The sequence below is a fragment of the Cryptomeria japonica genome, chromosome 5 (genome assembly GCF_030272615.1).
Source record: "Cryptomeria japonica chromosome 5, Sugi_1.0, whole genome shotgun sequence".
Lineage (NCBI taxonomy): Eukaryota > Viridiplantae > Streptophyta > Pinopsida > Cupressales > Cupressaceae > Cryptomeria > Cryptomeria japonica.
This window is the reverse complement of record NC_081409.1, coordinates 258,956,227-258,970,935: the sequence shown is the minus strand read 5'-3', so window position 1 is coordinate 258,970,935 and position 14,709 is coordinate 258,956,227.

The window sequence follows — 14,709 nt, the reverse complement described above, 5'->3', positions numbered from 1 at the left end:
AATGGAATGGTTAAATGAATTGCCCCCTTGCGTCATGTTCATTTGTGGAGATGTAATAGGAACACTCATTGAAGGAGTGAATGAAGAAATTGGATTGAATGAAGGAAGAGGGTTAATTGAAGAAGAGGGATTGCCCCCATGACTAGTGATCATAGGAGGAATGTCTTGTGTTGAAGTAGCCATTATGTTTGATGTAAAGGTAGGTATACTAGCAATAGGAGTCATCAAAGGGATAGAATGATTGACTTGAGTAGGAGGTTGTGTATAACCCAAATTTTTAGCACAACTCTTCATAGGCATCACATTCGAATCCATGATGTGTGCAATACCACGCAAAATATCAATTCCATTCTTATCACTTTGAAGCATACGTTTTAGACCCTCAATTAAAGGAAGAGCTTGACTATCAGGGTATTCTTGAGACATCCATTGTCGAAAATTGTCAAATTGGTTATCCAATTTTGAAAGTTGTTCTACAGAAACCTCATGGAGAGCTTCTTCATCATTAAGAGGATTAGAGGAATTACCCATGTCCTCGTTAAAAAGGCCATTCAAATTAGGTTCCATCTCCTCAATAATTAAACCTTGGAAGGACTTAATTCTAAGGCTTCGTCTAACGGGAATAGTGTAAGTAGGGCTTATTGTTGTAAAACTCATGCACTAGAAAGAGAGAGAAGGTTTTGAATTTAGAGGTAGCAATTTTCAGTAAAATCAGCCAATCTTCTGGATTTAAGCTGTTAAATGCAATCACAACAATCTCTCAAAATTTCGGAAAAAATGTCCGGGACCGTGGCGCTCGGAGTGCAACACAGTCCTTGCAACTTTTTTCGAAATTTGCAGGGATGAAAGTTATGATGATTTTAGAGCTAATCTGAAAAAATTGAGTGATTTTACGATCTGTAGATAGGCCAAATTAAAGTTGCAATCTCGAAATTGAACCCTACCAAGATTGTCAAAAAATGCAAAATTTGAATTTTGAAAAAGAGAGGGAAACTAAAATTTTGAATTTTATGATTTTTAGAGGGAATGTCAAGAGCAATGCAAATTTTGAAATTTGAAAATTGACTCAATTTCACGCAAAATTCAATTTTGAAAGCGGAAATCAAAGTTGTTGTAATTAAGCACTTAATTTCAAAAGTGACAAAATGCAATAATTTGAATAAAGCGCTGAAATTTTGAATGAATGATAACACACTTTTCAGATTTAGGACAGTAAGAACACAATTTTGACACAAAATTTCAATTTCAATGATTTTTAAATGTTTAGAAGCCTTAATCCAAGCAATCACAAGACCAACTTTGACTGTAATTTTGAAGGTGTTATAATTGATAAAATCAGCCAAAATTCTGGATTTTAGCAGGAAAATACAGTAAGATCTTGCTCCCAAAATTTCGGAAAAAATGTCGGGGACGATGGCGCTCGGCGCCACGGTCCTCGCAACTTTTTTCCAAATTTTCAAGGATGAAAGATGTTGTGATTTTATTGCGGAATCCAAAGTTATAGCTGATTTGGAGATGTTTTGATCAGTGAAATTGTCGGACAAAGGTTGAATCAAGAGGGTTTCAAAAATTAGGGTTTTGACACTTAACCACTTAATTTTTAGACTTAAAGCACAAATATGAATTGATAATTTGTAATAGAAGGGCAGATCTGAAACAAGCATTAACATTTAGACATTTTGCAAGTTCAATTACTAAAAAGAAATTTTAGGGTTTTAATGCAATCACCTCTAAAATTTTGCAAAAGATCAAACATGGAAATGTAATCAATTTTTTCAGCTCTAAGCATGAAAAATCAGAAAGGATGTTCACATCGGGTTCACCAAAATGTAAAGCGGAAAATCGTGATCGAACCCTAGTTGTTCTCCCCTCTTCCAACTCCGAGGAGAGAGAAGGGAGGTTCGCTAGGATTCGATGGTTTTCACTTAGGAGAGAGACTTTACATTCAAAAGAGGGGTTGAAACCCACTAGATCCAATCCCACACAATGCAAGATTGGATGCTAAATGTGTTTCAAGGGTTAAGACAACAAGGCTACCCTCTTTTGTAAAGAATGTTGATAGAAGAATTAAACTAAGCATGCATAGAAAGTGACAAAGATTTGCTTATAAACTGAGTTCGGATTATAGGATGAAGCTGCGGACCTGGAATTAGCAGTAAAATGTCGATACGGCGCTGTCCTGCAAATTTGAGCAAAAGTTGTCGGGACGATGGCGCCCGGTGCCACGGTCCTCCGAAAAATCTGCGAAATGAAGGGGGATCTGTTCGTCTCTGCACAAGGATTCCAAATCTTCAATTTCAGCCGCGTACTTGCAACCTACACACAGAAAAGAGAAGACGATTGGGGGGCTAGGGATTAGGGGTTTGCCTTTAGGTCAAACCCTGGTTTTGGAATTAACCAAGAAATGAGCAAGAGCTGTAAATGTAAATGACTGTAAAACAAGTACTAATACCTTGTTCTAAGGATGTTTGTATCCTTATGTGTGAAGGTTTAGATGTTGTATGTTGTATGTTGTATGTAGCATGTAATATGTGATCTCCTCTTCAATGGTTGAATCCTTGTCTTGAATGCAACACTTAGCCTTGAATGGAAACTTAGAAGGAATGCTTGAATGCTTGAATGCTTGAATGTTTGAATCTTGGTTTTGCCTTTTTTTCATCCACCCAAATGAGAGAGGAAAATGTAGTTTATATACTTGTCATTTAGGGCTGATAGATTGATTTTCCCGACCTTAGGCCGACCAGGAAAGTTAATTTCCAAATTGCAAACAAAAAGACCCGAGCCCCTTAGGAGATCAGGCCCAAAATAGGACCCAGGGACCAGGGCGCTGGGCGCCCTGGTCCTGAGGGACCAGGGCGCTGGGCGCCCTGGTCCTGAGGGACCAGGGCACTGGGCACTCTGGTCCCACCTCTCGGGACAGCAGGGTGCAAGGAGATTCAAGCCAGGGTGCTTGAAAAATGCAGTTTTCAGTGTCGTGAGCAAGTTTCAGGGTCTCCATTCAGGTTGCGTGTTGCGTCGCCATCGTGAAGACCAAAATGCAGTTGAAATTGCAAGTGTCACAATTTTAGGACACTACACAAACAAAGACATATCATAAGTTCATTAACCCCACATCCTTATGCCCCCCAAGGTATTCATGCCATACTTTCTCCCTTTATGACCCCCAAATGCATAAACCAGGCCATGCAACAAGGGTCACATATACACCCCTTGAGTTCACTCTCCTAATGTGAGCCTCTCACTCGAGGGCTATCAAAATCCTACCACTCGCAAGACCATCCTACTCTCCCAAGAGTAGAAGGCCTTGGTTACTCCCAAATCACAGGAAATGCATAAAACAATAAAAGAAAGGTCGCATGATAATTTTCACAAAAGAAAATACAAGAAAATAACTTTTACATTCAAACCATCTTTCCAACATAAACATGCAACGTAAAAAGAAACAAAAGAAGAGGATGAACCAACCTTCAATCTACCCAAAGGTTTGCTAAAACTAGTTTGAGGATGAGTAGCCCAATTCCACAAATCTTCCTCCTACACTTAGCCAAATTTCTATCCCAAAATTGTTCTTTTCAAAATTGCAAGATCTCCAAAAATGGAGAGTAGGTTATTACCCACAAAATCTCTAATCCTTGCCTAGAAAGACCCTAGTGAGAGTTCTCACTAATTTCTAAAATTGAAAAAGGAAAAGTAAGAAAAAGTGGAAAAGAAAAAGGAAGGTTATCTAACCTAGATGGCACCTTCTAATTTCAATTTTCGCTCACCTTAGGAAGCCCACTTTTTGAGGTGACTAAACAGTCACATGTGTGTAGACACATGCCTAAAATTACTCCTAACCCATAGGTATACCTTATGAACTTTAGGAAACACCTTTAAACTACCCCTAGGAGTGCATTTGACCCCTTATAAATCCATCTGAAGTTAATTTTTGGGTCAAACCTGAGTTGACCACTCCAAAGACTCTCTACCCAAGGAAAATTTAGAACCACATTCAAATGTTTGAAAAAGCTATGGTTGAAACAACTCCCTCCAAGAGACAAGTCAAAAATCAAGACATAAATCAACACATGTCAAGTGACACAATAAAATACATTACAAAATTACACATGAAATTTGTCTCTTGTTGGATTTACACAAATTAATACATTCAATTTAACACATATGCATCATTTACTTTCACAAATAAAATATGATACATATGGGATGTGTGACAGGCTAGGTGGCAATGCTAAATGATAGGCAATTGGTCCTATCCTCTCAAGGATCTCAAATGGTCCTACAAAGTGAGGTGCGAGCTTAGAACCCTTTCCATAATGGATTGGACTCTTATGTGGCCGCACTCTCAAGAAGACTCTGTCTCCAACCAAGTAGCTATGATATATCCTCTTCGCATGTGCATACTTCTTATGTCTATCATGTGCCTCTCTAAGATGCTACCTAATCAAATCCACCTACTGCTCCATATCCTGAACTATCTCAAGACTAATAGCAACTCTATCCTCTATGTGGTCCCAACTCAACGGTGTCCTACAAGGCCTATTGTATAATGCCTGATAGGGTGGAATCCCCAATGAAGTGTGATGCCCATTGTTATAGGAAAACTCCACTAAGGGAAGGTACTATTCCCATCTGGTCTGATGATCCATGACGTACATGCGAAACATATCCTCTAACACTTGGTTAACCCTCTTCGTCTGACCATCCATTTCTGGATGATAAGCTATACTAAAATTGAGCTTGGTGCCCATAGCTGCCTGTAATGCCTTCCAAAAGGAAGAAGTGAAGAGGGAATCCCTATCAGAAATAATCTTGTGTGGGACACCATGAAGTATGACAATGTCTCACAATAACACCTGTGCTACTACTAGTGTTGTGAAGGTAGTCCAAACTGGTGAAAAGTGGGCCACTTTGGTCAACTTGTCAACTGTCACCAAGATGGCATCATGGTGATGAGATGACATAGGGAGACCAATGATGAAATCCATGGATATAGTATCCCACTACCACTCTGGTATAGCATGAGACTGAAGCAACCCACTTGGTTGGCGGTGCTCCACCTTGACTCTTTGACACTCGAGGCATCAGGCTACTAACTCAGCAATGAGCTGCCGCATTCCTGGCCAATGATATAACTTTCTCAAGTCTGCATGCATCTTCTTAACTCCAAGATGTGTTACATAAGGAGCTCTATGAGCCTCTGTGACAATCAACTCTCACAATCCTCTAGAAGAAAGTACATAGATGTGCCCTCTATGGTGTAATAGTCCATCGGACTCTAAGGAATAATTCACATATTTCGCTTCTAGAGTTTCCTGAGATTGTATCACTTGACAAACCTCTAAATACCATCCATCCTCTAGAAACTGCTGCAATATATGATCTCTCAAATCCGTGCCCATAGATATCATGTATACCTCATGATGTCTCCTACTCAAGGCATTTGCGACTACATTTTCTTTCCCTTTGATGTAATGAACGTCAAAATCACACTTGCACAAGAACTCCATCCATCTCCTCTAACGTGCATTAAGGTTTGGCTGAGTGAATATGTACTGAAGGCTCTGATGGTCTGAATGAAGCTCAAAATGGTGACCCAAAAGTAAATGTATCCACCTCACAAGTGCATGCACTACTACTGCAAGCTCAATGTCATGAGTAGGGTAGTTAAGCTCACAAGTCTTAAGTTTCCTAGACTCAAAAGCTATAGCCCTACCATCCTACATAAGGACTGCTCCTAAACCCTCTAGGGAAGCATCTGTGCAAACCATGAAGTCAGCTAAGGGATCTGGTACTACAAGGATAGATGTGCTAGTAAGTGCCTTTCTAAGTTCCTGAAAGGCCCTCTCGCACTTCTCTGCCCACTCAAATTTCTTTCCTTTATGCTGAAGAGAAGTAATATGATGTGCGATCTAGAGAATCCCTCAACAAAGCGTCAGTAATAACCTGCTAAGCCCATGAAGTTGCTGACCTCTGTCACACTGGTTGGCACTGGTCAATCCATAATAGCTCTAATCTTTGATGGGTCAACTGAGATCCCGTCGCTAAAAATAATGTGCCCGAGGTACTTGACCTCTGAACGAAAGAATGCACACTTAGACTGTCATACAACTGATTGTCCCTCAAACACTACAAAACCTATCTTAGGTGCTCCTCATGCTCCTTCTCATTCTGAGAATATATCGATATGTCATCAAGGAACACAATCACAAAATGGTCAAGAAATGTGCAGAATACCCCATTCATGAGGCTCATGAAAATAGCTAGAGCATTCGTAAGACCAAATGGAACCACAGTGAACTCATAGTGGCCATATCTAGTGCGAAATGTGGTCTTATGGATATCACTTTCCACTATTCTCAACTGATGGTATCTTGACTTCAGATCAATTTTGGAAAATACTTTGGCACCCTGAAGTTGGTCGAATAAATCATCGATCCTGGGCAAGGGATATTGGTTCTTGATAGTTACTTTATTCAACTGACAATAATCCATGCATAACTGAAGAGATCCATCCTTCTTCTTCATGAAGATGACTAGTGCACCCCAAGGGGATATGCTAGGACGTATGTGACCCTTCTCTAGGAGTTCATCAAGCTACATCTTGAGCTCATTAAGCTCAATTTTGGTCATCCTATAAGGTTCTCTTGAAACTAGCTCAATTCCTGGTACAAGGTCTATATGAAAGTCAATCTCTCTATGGGGTGGCATTCCAAGTAGCTCTGAAGGAAACACATCTGAATATCCCTTAAGGATAGGATGGTCATCAATCGATGTTTCTTTTTCATCCTCTTCCCCTCTATCACTATTGGTGATTGTGAATAGATGACATCCCTTTCACATTCTCCACTGAAGCTACATTGCAGAAATCATACGAAGAGACATGGGTCTCTATATCCCAGTGATTACTATGAGTGAACCCTGATCATCCTCACACTCGATCTCTTTCCAATGGCAATCCATCTTGGCTCTATGGGCATAAAGCCAATTCATGCCAAGTACAATGCCATATGATCCAAGTGGTGTAACTCTAAGGTTTACTAAGGTGGTGGTATTGCCAATCAGAAGCTGACATGCCCTAACCTCTGATTCCACTAACACTCTAGCCCCTGAAGCTAACTCCACTTCCCAACTGACACCTTGTCTAGTTGCCACTAGCCAACAATGCTCCACAACCAATGGAGATATAAAGGAGTCAGTATCTCCTGAATCAAATAATATAGATACACTGCTACCTCTAATCATACCTACAGCCTCAATGACTGTGGCCTAGTGCTCTGCCTGGTGGTTGTCAACTGCTGCGAAGACCCTATGGGACCTGTCCATATCTCCAACTGTAGGCTTTGATGCTACCATCCTCTGATTCCCTACCATCTGACCCTGAGGATACTTTCTCACCATGTGTCCCATGTCTCCACATGTGAAGCAAGCACCACGTGCTTGAAATTGGGCGCCCTAAGACCTAGAGAAAGACTGTCCCCCTATCCTACTAGAACCACTATACCCACCTCTAGGGGACTGCTGAGTCCTCACCGGAGGTGTGTAAGGAACCTGAGATCGCTGATCTCGCCTCTGACCCTGAGACTACCACTGCTTGGGCATTATTCCCTGCTAACTCTGTGAAGGCCTCTGCCTCTGGATCTATTGTGACTGTTGTGGAGGAGGGGGTTTGGAGAACCCCAATGTGTGTCTGTTATTACCCTTCCAATGGGGTTTCTGAAATCCATATGTCTGGGGTATAGGGTTTCAATTCTGGAATCGATCCCTTGTATCTTGTGGCCTGACCTGAATCTCCTTTGCTATCAAGGCCTTCTCCATGACAACCTGAAGGCTCCCTGGAGCGGACATCCTCATGGGTCTTGCTATGTCGACATTCAACCCTCTAATAAAATGGTTGATGAGAAGCTTCTCATCTTTCAGGTAGTCCACATATGGCAATAGCTCGAAGAACTTGCTCTTGTACTGGGTCACTGAGAGACCCTTCTACTAGGGGTCATGGAACTTGTCTATCCTACATTGTCTGTAATGCTCTGACAAGTACCTCTCCCTGAACCTCTCTGTAAAAATCTCCCATGTGAGGGTATTTGCCACTAAACCACACTTGTATTCCTCATGTCTCCACCATGTGGAGGTTGTTCCTCTCAATAGGTGGACTGCTACACATCCCCTTAGATTGCTCTCGTAAGAGCGCAATGCAAAGCACCTATCCAGGCTCAAAAGCTAAGCCTCAACTTCTACCCCATCGGTAGATCCCCCAGAAGATGGTGGCTGGAGGAGCATAACCTCTCTAATTAGATCCCCTGGATCCCGATGTGATCTCTCATAATACACTGGTGCTACTACTAGAGGTGATCCTAGTAGGTGAATGGACTTAGGCTTATGCCTAGCCTGACTCTCTATGAGATTAGGAGGTGGACTCCTACTCCATTCCCTATCTGCTGATCTATGGCTCCCTGAGTTCTGGTTTTCAACATGATGATCCTCTGCTGGAAGCCTTTCCTGGACTATCCCTATCAGGTTCTGAAGTGCTTCTAAGATGTCTCGGTTTGGGTCAACTGGTCATTCGGGAGGGGCCTTTGGGTTCCCTTCTGGAACTGATTCCTCCCTATCGTCCTCTTTGTGTGCCATGCTTTCATGCCTAGGACCTCTACCACATCTGTGAGCTTGTCGCGTAGTCAAAGGCATCCTTAAACAAAATAAAATAAAATGAATTAAATAAATAAATAAAAATTTGGAGAAAAATTTAATTAATTAAAAATAAATAATAATAAAATAAAATTAATTAATTAACTAATTAAAGCAAAATGTAATGAAGAAAGGTTCCTAGTGTTGTAAACCTCGCTCTGATACCAAAATGTCATGGCCAAACTTTTGGGCACAAACGAAATTAATTTTTTTTAAAAGAACAACCTAATAACATTAAATTTGCTAATATGAAACACACTAACAAGTTTTGACTTAACTATGTTTTGAGTTAACTCTAACCACTAACTCAAGTAAGCAAAAAAATTTAAATTAAATGTGGAATATTAACTCTCCAAAATAATTTATTATTATCTCAGCAATTAATAAATAATAAATTCATTTAAGCAAAAACCCCTAAATTAATTGACAAGAGATATTATTTCTCTCGACTAATCCTTTTTAATTATTGTAGGAATTAATTAAATTAACTCTAGCAATTGGATTTTTAAATCCCATGAATTATTTTAACAATAATTATAATGTGTCTTAAATTTTTACTAAAGGGCTAAATAAATCCATAATAAATTTTGCCCTATAAAATTTATTCTTGTCAAGCCTAAATTTAGGTGAACTTCTATAATTCCCCTATCGCCAAAGAACTTTACAAAAATCGTTATAACATTTCTAAAAAGAAATTTAACTCCAAATGAAATAAAATTTAAACTCACATTCCAATATTTATATGCCTATATGTTTTATAAACATATATAGTATGAACATAAAATAATAAATCTAACGTTATAGTATATGTTTATATATATATATAACTAATACACATTTAACTAATTATGAACCCTAAAATAAAAAACCTATAAATAAAAAGAATTATTCTCACATTTTCTTTTATTCCTTTTACAATTTCAAAATACTCTAACCCAAACCGGGTTAGGGTTTCATGATTTTTTTGTTGCAGGGAGGAGGGGCTGAAGGCATGGTAGAGGGTTTTGTGTTACAGGTAGTGGCGATGGGCGGAGGTGTTTAGAGGTGGCCGCAAGTTTTGAAGGAGGTGTGGTGGTGGTGACTATGGAGGCTCCCCACAGGGACGGCTGTAGCTGTGCCTGTGGGTCATGACCCACAGTGCGGCCTTGGCCGCCACTGTGGGACATGGCCCGCAGTCTGGCTGCACTGCCACTGTGGGGTGTCACCCACAAGAGGGGGCTGAAGCCTCCCTGACTGTGGGTTGCGGCCCACAGAGGCAACTGTGGCCACCACTGGGGGTCACCGCCCACAACGCAGGGGGGCCGAGGCTTCCCCATTTTGCATATTTAAAAAAAAAAATTAAATTAAATCTTTTTTTCTTTTTTAATATATATATATATTAGATGCATATGATATCTAGGGCTAACTTTACTACGCAAATACATACTATTTTTTTCGAACTTTTAAACAAGTTAAACAAAATTTTCAGAGTTAAAACAATGTATTTCTTTTTCTTTTTTTTAAAATCCCATGTAGCTAAAATTAGAGATAGACTATTTAACTTTAGATCTACTTTCTGCAATTAAGTAAAATGACAGAATTAAATAAATTTAAGCAGCAACTATATTAGACTAGAAATAATTGAAATAAATCTTAGAGATAGACATGTTAATTTTTTTTTGATTTACTTTTTGCAATAAATCGAGGGAAAAAATAACAGAATTAATTAAACTACTGCATGCAACATTAGTGCTCATACTAAATGGCTAATTAACTATATTTGCATTTAGAACTTCCATAAGTAGGACTAAATGTCTTATTTCCAGCTTACTAACCTACATGTTTTTCTATTTCATTCTTTTCCAATATTTCAAATGCATAAGGGGATAAAATGAATTTCTTGATTTTCAAAATAACATATACACAACAAATATTATTTTCAGAACTATAGGAACTAAATCCAGAAATACACATTTCATTTTTATTTTTTTTGCAATAATCACTTAATAGAATAATGCATTTCTTTAAGACATATTAAGAATACAATCTAGTCTCTCATTTCTATTAAATGAGGACTTCAAATAAAATAGATACATTTTATTTTATTTTCAAAGTAAATACAACATATAGCTTTCTTCTTTTTTTCATTGTTGCAACTAAAACATAAAATATCCCATCCCCTAATCTTTTTCTACAAATCTAGTAAATTCAGCAACTCCTAGGTTGTCTTTTTCTTTTCTTTCCAAGCAATCCTACAAATAAATCATAAGACTTTGACCATGGAGTGCTCACCTCCCTACTCACCTCCCAGCCTAGGCTTACTAGAAGCCACCCCCGATCTAGGAGAGCCATGCCATAGATAGGTTACACATGTGCAAATACAATAAGCAAGGGAAAAACATACAACAAACACTTTCCCAACCGAGGCTACACTTCATCACAAAATGTGATGTTTTTACATGGGTGGTAGTGGACCAAATACCCTAAGGAGACTGGAAGAATGGTAGATCACAAAGCCACGTCATGGCAAACAAAGACATATCATAAGTTCATTAACCCCACATCCTTATGACCCCCAAGGCATTCATGCCATACATTCTCCCCTTATGACCCCCAAATGCATAAACCAGGCCATGTAGCAACGGTCACATATACACCCCTTGAGTTCGTTGTCATAATGAGAGCCTCTCACTCGAGGTCTGTCAAACTCCTACCACCCACAAAACCATCATACTCTCCCAAGAGTAGAAGGCCTTGGTTACTCCCAAATCACAGGAAATGCATAAAAGAATAAAAGAAAGGTCGCATAATAATTTTCACAAAAGAAAATACAAGAAAATAACTTTTACATTCAAACAATCTTTCCAACATAAACATGCAACATAAAAAGAAACAAAAGAAGAAGATGAACCAACCTTCAATCTGCCCAAAGGTTTGCTAGAACTAATTTGAAGATGAGTAGCCCAATTCCACAAATCTTCCTCCTACAGTTAGCCAAAATTCTATCCCAAAACTATTCTTTTCAAAATTACAAGATCTCCAAAAATGGAGAGTGGGTGATTACCCACAAAATCTCTAATCCTTGCCTAAAAACAATTCAGTGAGAGTTCTCATTGGTTTCTAAAACTGAAAAAGGAAAAAGTAAGAAAAAGTGGAAAAGGATCTCTCCTCAAAAAGGAAGGTTATCTAACCTAGATGGCACCTTCTAATTTCAATTTTCGCTCACCTTAGGAAACCCACTTTTTGAGGTGACTAAACAGTCAAATGGGAGTAGACACATGCCTAAAAATACTCCTAACTCATAGGTATACCTTATGGACTTTAGGAAATACCTTTATACTACCCCTAGGAGTCCATTTGACCCATTATAAACCCATCTGAAGTTAATTTTCGGGTCAAACCTGAGTTGACCACTCCAAAGACTCTCTACCCAAGGAAAATTTAGAACCACATTCAAATGTTTGAAAAAGCTATGGGTGAAACAAATCCCTCCAAGAGACAAGTGAAAACTCAAGACATAAATCAACACGTGTCAAGTGAGACAATAAAATACATTACAAAATTACACATGAAATTTGTCTCTTGTTGGATTTACACAAATTAATAAATTCAATTTAACACACATGCATCATTTACTTTCACAAATAAAATATGATATATATGGGGTGTTGTCTCTCCAAATAGACAACCCCTGGCTTTATGAATGTACATAGGTCCAGGTTTGGTTCTCTATAATATTTCCATGGTCACATAGATATTTTCTTGTGCATCTCAATTACACATTAGTAATTCCAAATAACCTCATATTAAATTAAACACATGGATAAGAATACACATCAAACACTCTGCATACAAATGATATTAAACAAATCAATATATCTTATATCCAAATAAATCCACATAAGTAATTATCATAATCCTAATAATTTTTCTCCATACATAAAACATGCATCCTATTTCTATCACCATACTAAAGTCCTGCAAATCCAATAATGACATACATCATCCCAAATTTATCCTATTCTAGAATCATATAGAGTTCTATATCTATAATGCATACAAATGAAGCATCAATATATATCAATGTTATCCAAATCATGGAATCATATAAGTTCTAAATCCATAATGCATAAAAATAAAGCATCCATAATAGTCTCAACATGAAAATCATTGAAATGCTAGGATGAGTCGGGGTAGGGCCTCAGAAGAAGAAAAAAGAAAAACATTTGGAAGAGCAAGTAGAGGAAGAAATAAAAAAATGTGCACAAATGAAAGAAGACCTGCATAATGCAAATGATAAAATTAAAACTTCAAAGGATATATTGAAAAATAATATAAAAAATACAATGAAGTATATACGAGAAAACATTTGGGGGCAAATAATGTAGAGGTGTGACAAGTTCTGAGAAGAGCATACATGTTTATTCAAAAGAGGATATGGAAAAATAAATTTTGCAAGTAGTCTACAGTTCCAGTGACAACTATTTGGCATCCAAGGGAATTAACAACTGCATTGATGCCATAGTTAAGACATCATCTATCCTTCAAAAATGCCAAAAACTAAGGGAAACATTAGAAATTATGGATAAAAGTGGCCAAAAAATATTGAAGTTGCAAGAAAAGACAACCACTTTGATTAATCTTGGTTTGCCAAAATCTGTTGACCCATCAAATAAATTCATTAGAAAAGAAGCTTACAAAAAAAGCATGGAGGAAAAAATGAAGTCTGATTTAGACTTGATTCCTAAGGACACAACTCCCCAAAGATTTGTGGAATTCATCAAACTATTTACAACTTTGAATGTAGTATTGGGTGAAACAGTGATGTCAAGTCACTCTTCTAAATATATATTATTGATGAAGTTGTAGTTGACTTTTCATAGTTTAAATAATATTGACCTTCCATCAGATGAAGAGTGGAGCACCCTACAAAAACTGTCACATAAATCTCAAGAATCATTATATGTATTGCATAGTTTTCTGCTTTTACTATTACTTTCAAGGTTGTATGTTTTTTTTCTGTTTGGAATTTAGCATCACTTGAAATAACTCTATTTTATGAACATGAAAAAACCAGCACTTGCTATTGCTAATCCAACCTATGATGTAGACTGCAAACCTTCAGCCTTGTAAATTTGTATTCTTAAATTCTCCCAAATTTTAACATTTCTACATTTCTCTATTTCAGATTTCTAAGTTTTGGGTATTTCTATTATTTATATATAATTTGTCATGGCTTGAATTAATATTTAATTCTAAACTCTACTTTTTGAACAAGAGACATGTAGCGGTTGTTAACTTGCTAAATTGCTAATCCGACCTGTGATGGCCATGTAAATTTGTGTTGAGTTTGTGATACTGATTGTAGTCAGAATGATATATTCATTGTTAAGTGCCTTACTAATTGATTTTGATGTTGATTATTCACATGTTTCAAACCATTCTAAAGCTATTGTTGCCCCCTTGTTTCTATAAAAGGGAATTTAGGGTAACTTGCAAAGGGTTCTGAAAATTTGTATTGACTTTTGCATGGAGAATCACACAAAGTGGTGTATTGAATGAATTGTATCATATGGCTATATTTTGAAAGAATTAATGAAAATATAAGTTCTCAACATGTTTAAATAAACATCTATGTATCAATAAACACATTATGGTATTTTATTATGCTATTTTAAATCGAGAAATAGAAAGTTGAAAAATACAATTACAAATCAATATTAAATTCTAATTGAAAAGAGTTGATAGACTCATAAATATCATCAAGTTATCAATCATAATAATATGATTTTGTAATATGAATGATGATATGTAGTAATAAGATAAATAGATACCAATCTCTTATAGTTTCCATTCCTCCTCAAAAAATTTAGATCTTTATTGATTCTTGTTTGTGTTTTCTTCACTCTGAGTCTACATACCTTCGATGAACAACATCTCAATGTTACAAGTAGGTCTAGTACATGAGTCCATAGTCCCACTGGAACTTTGGTTTGAAATATTTCCCAAGCCTATTCTTTCACATTTGGCCCTCCAGATTTTTAGTGC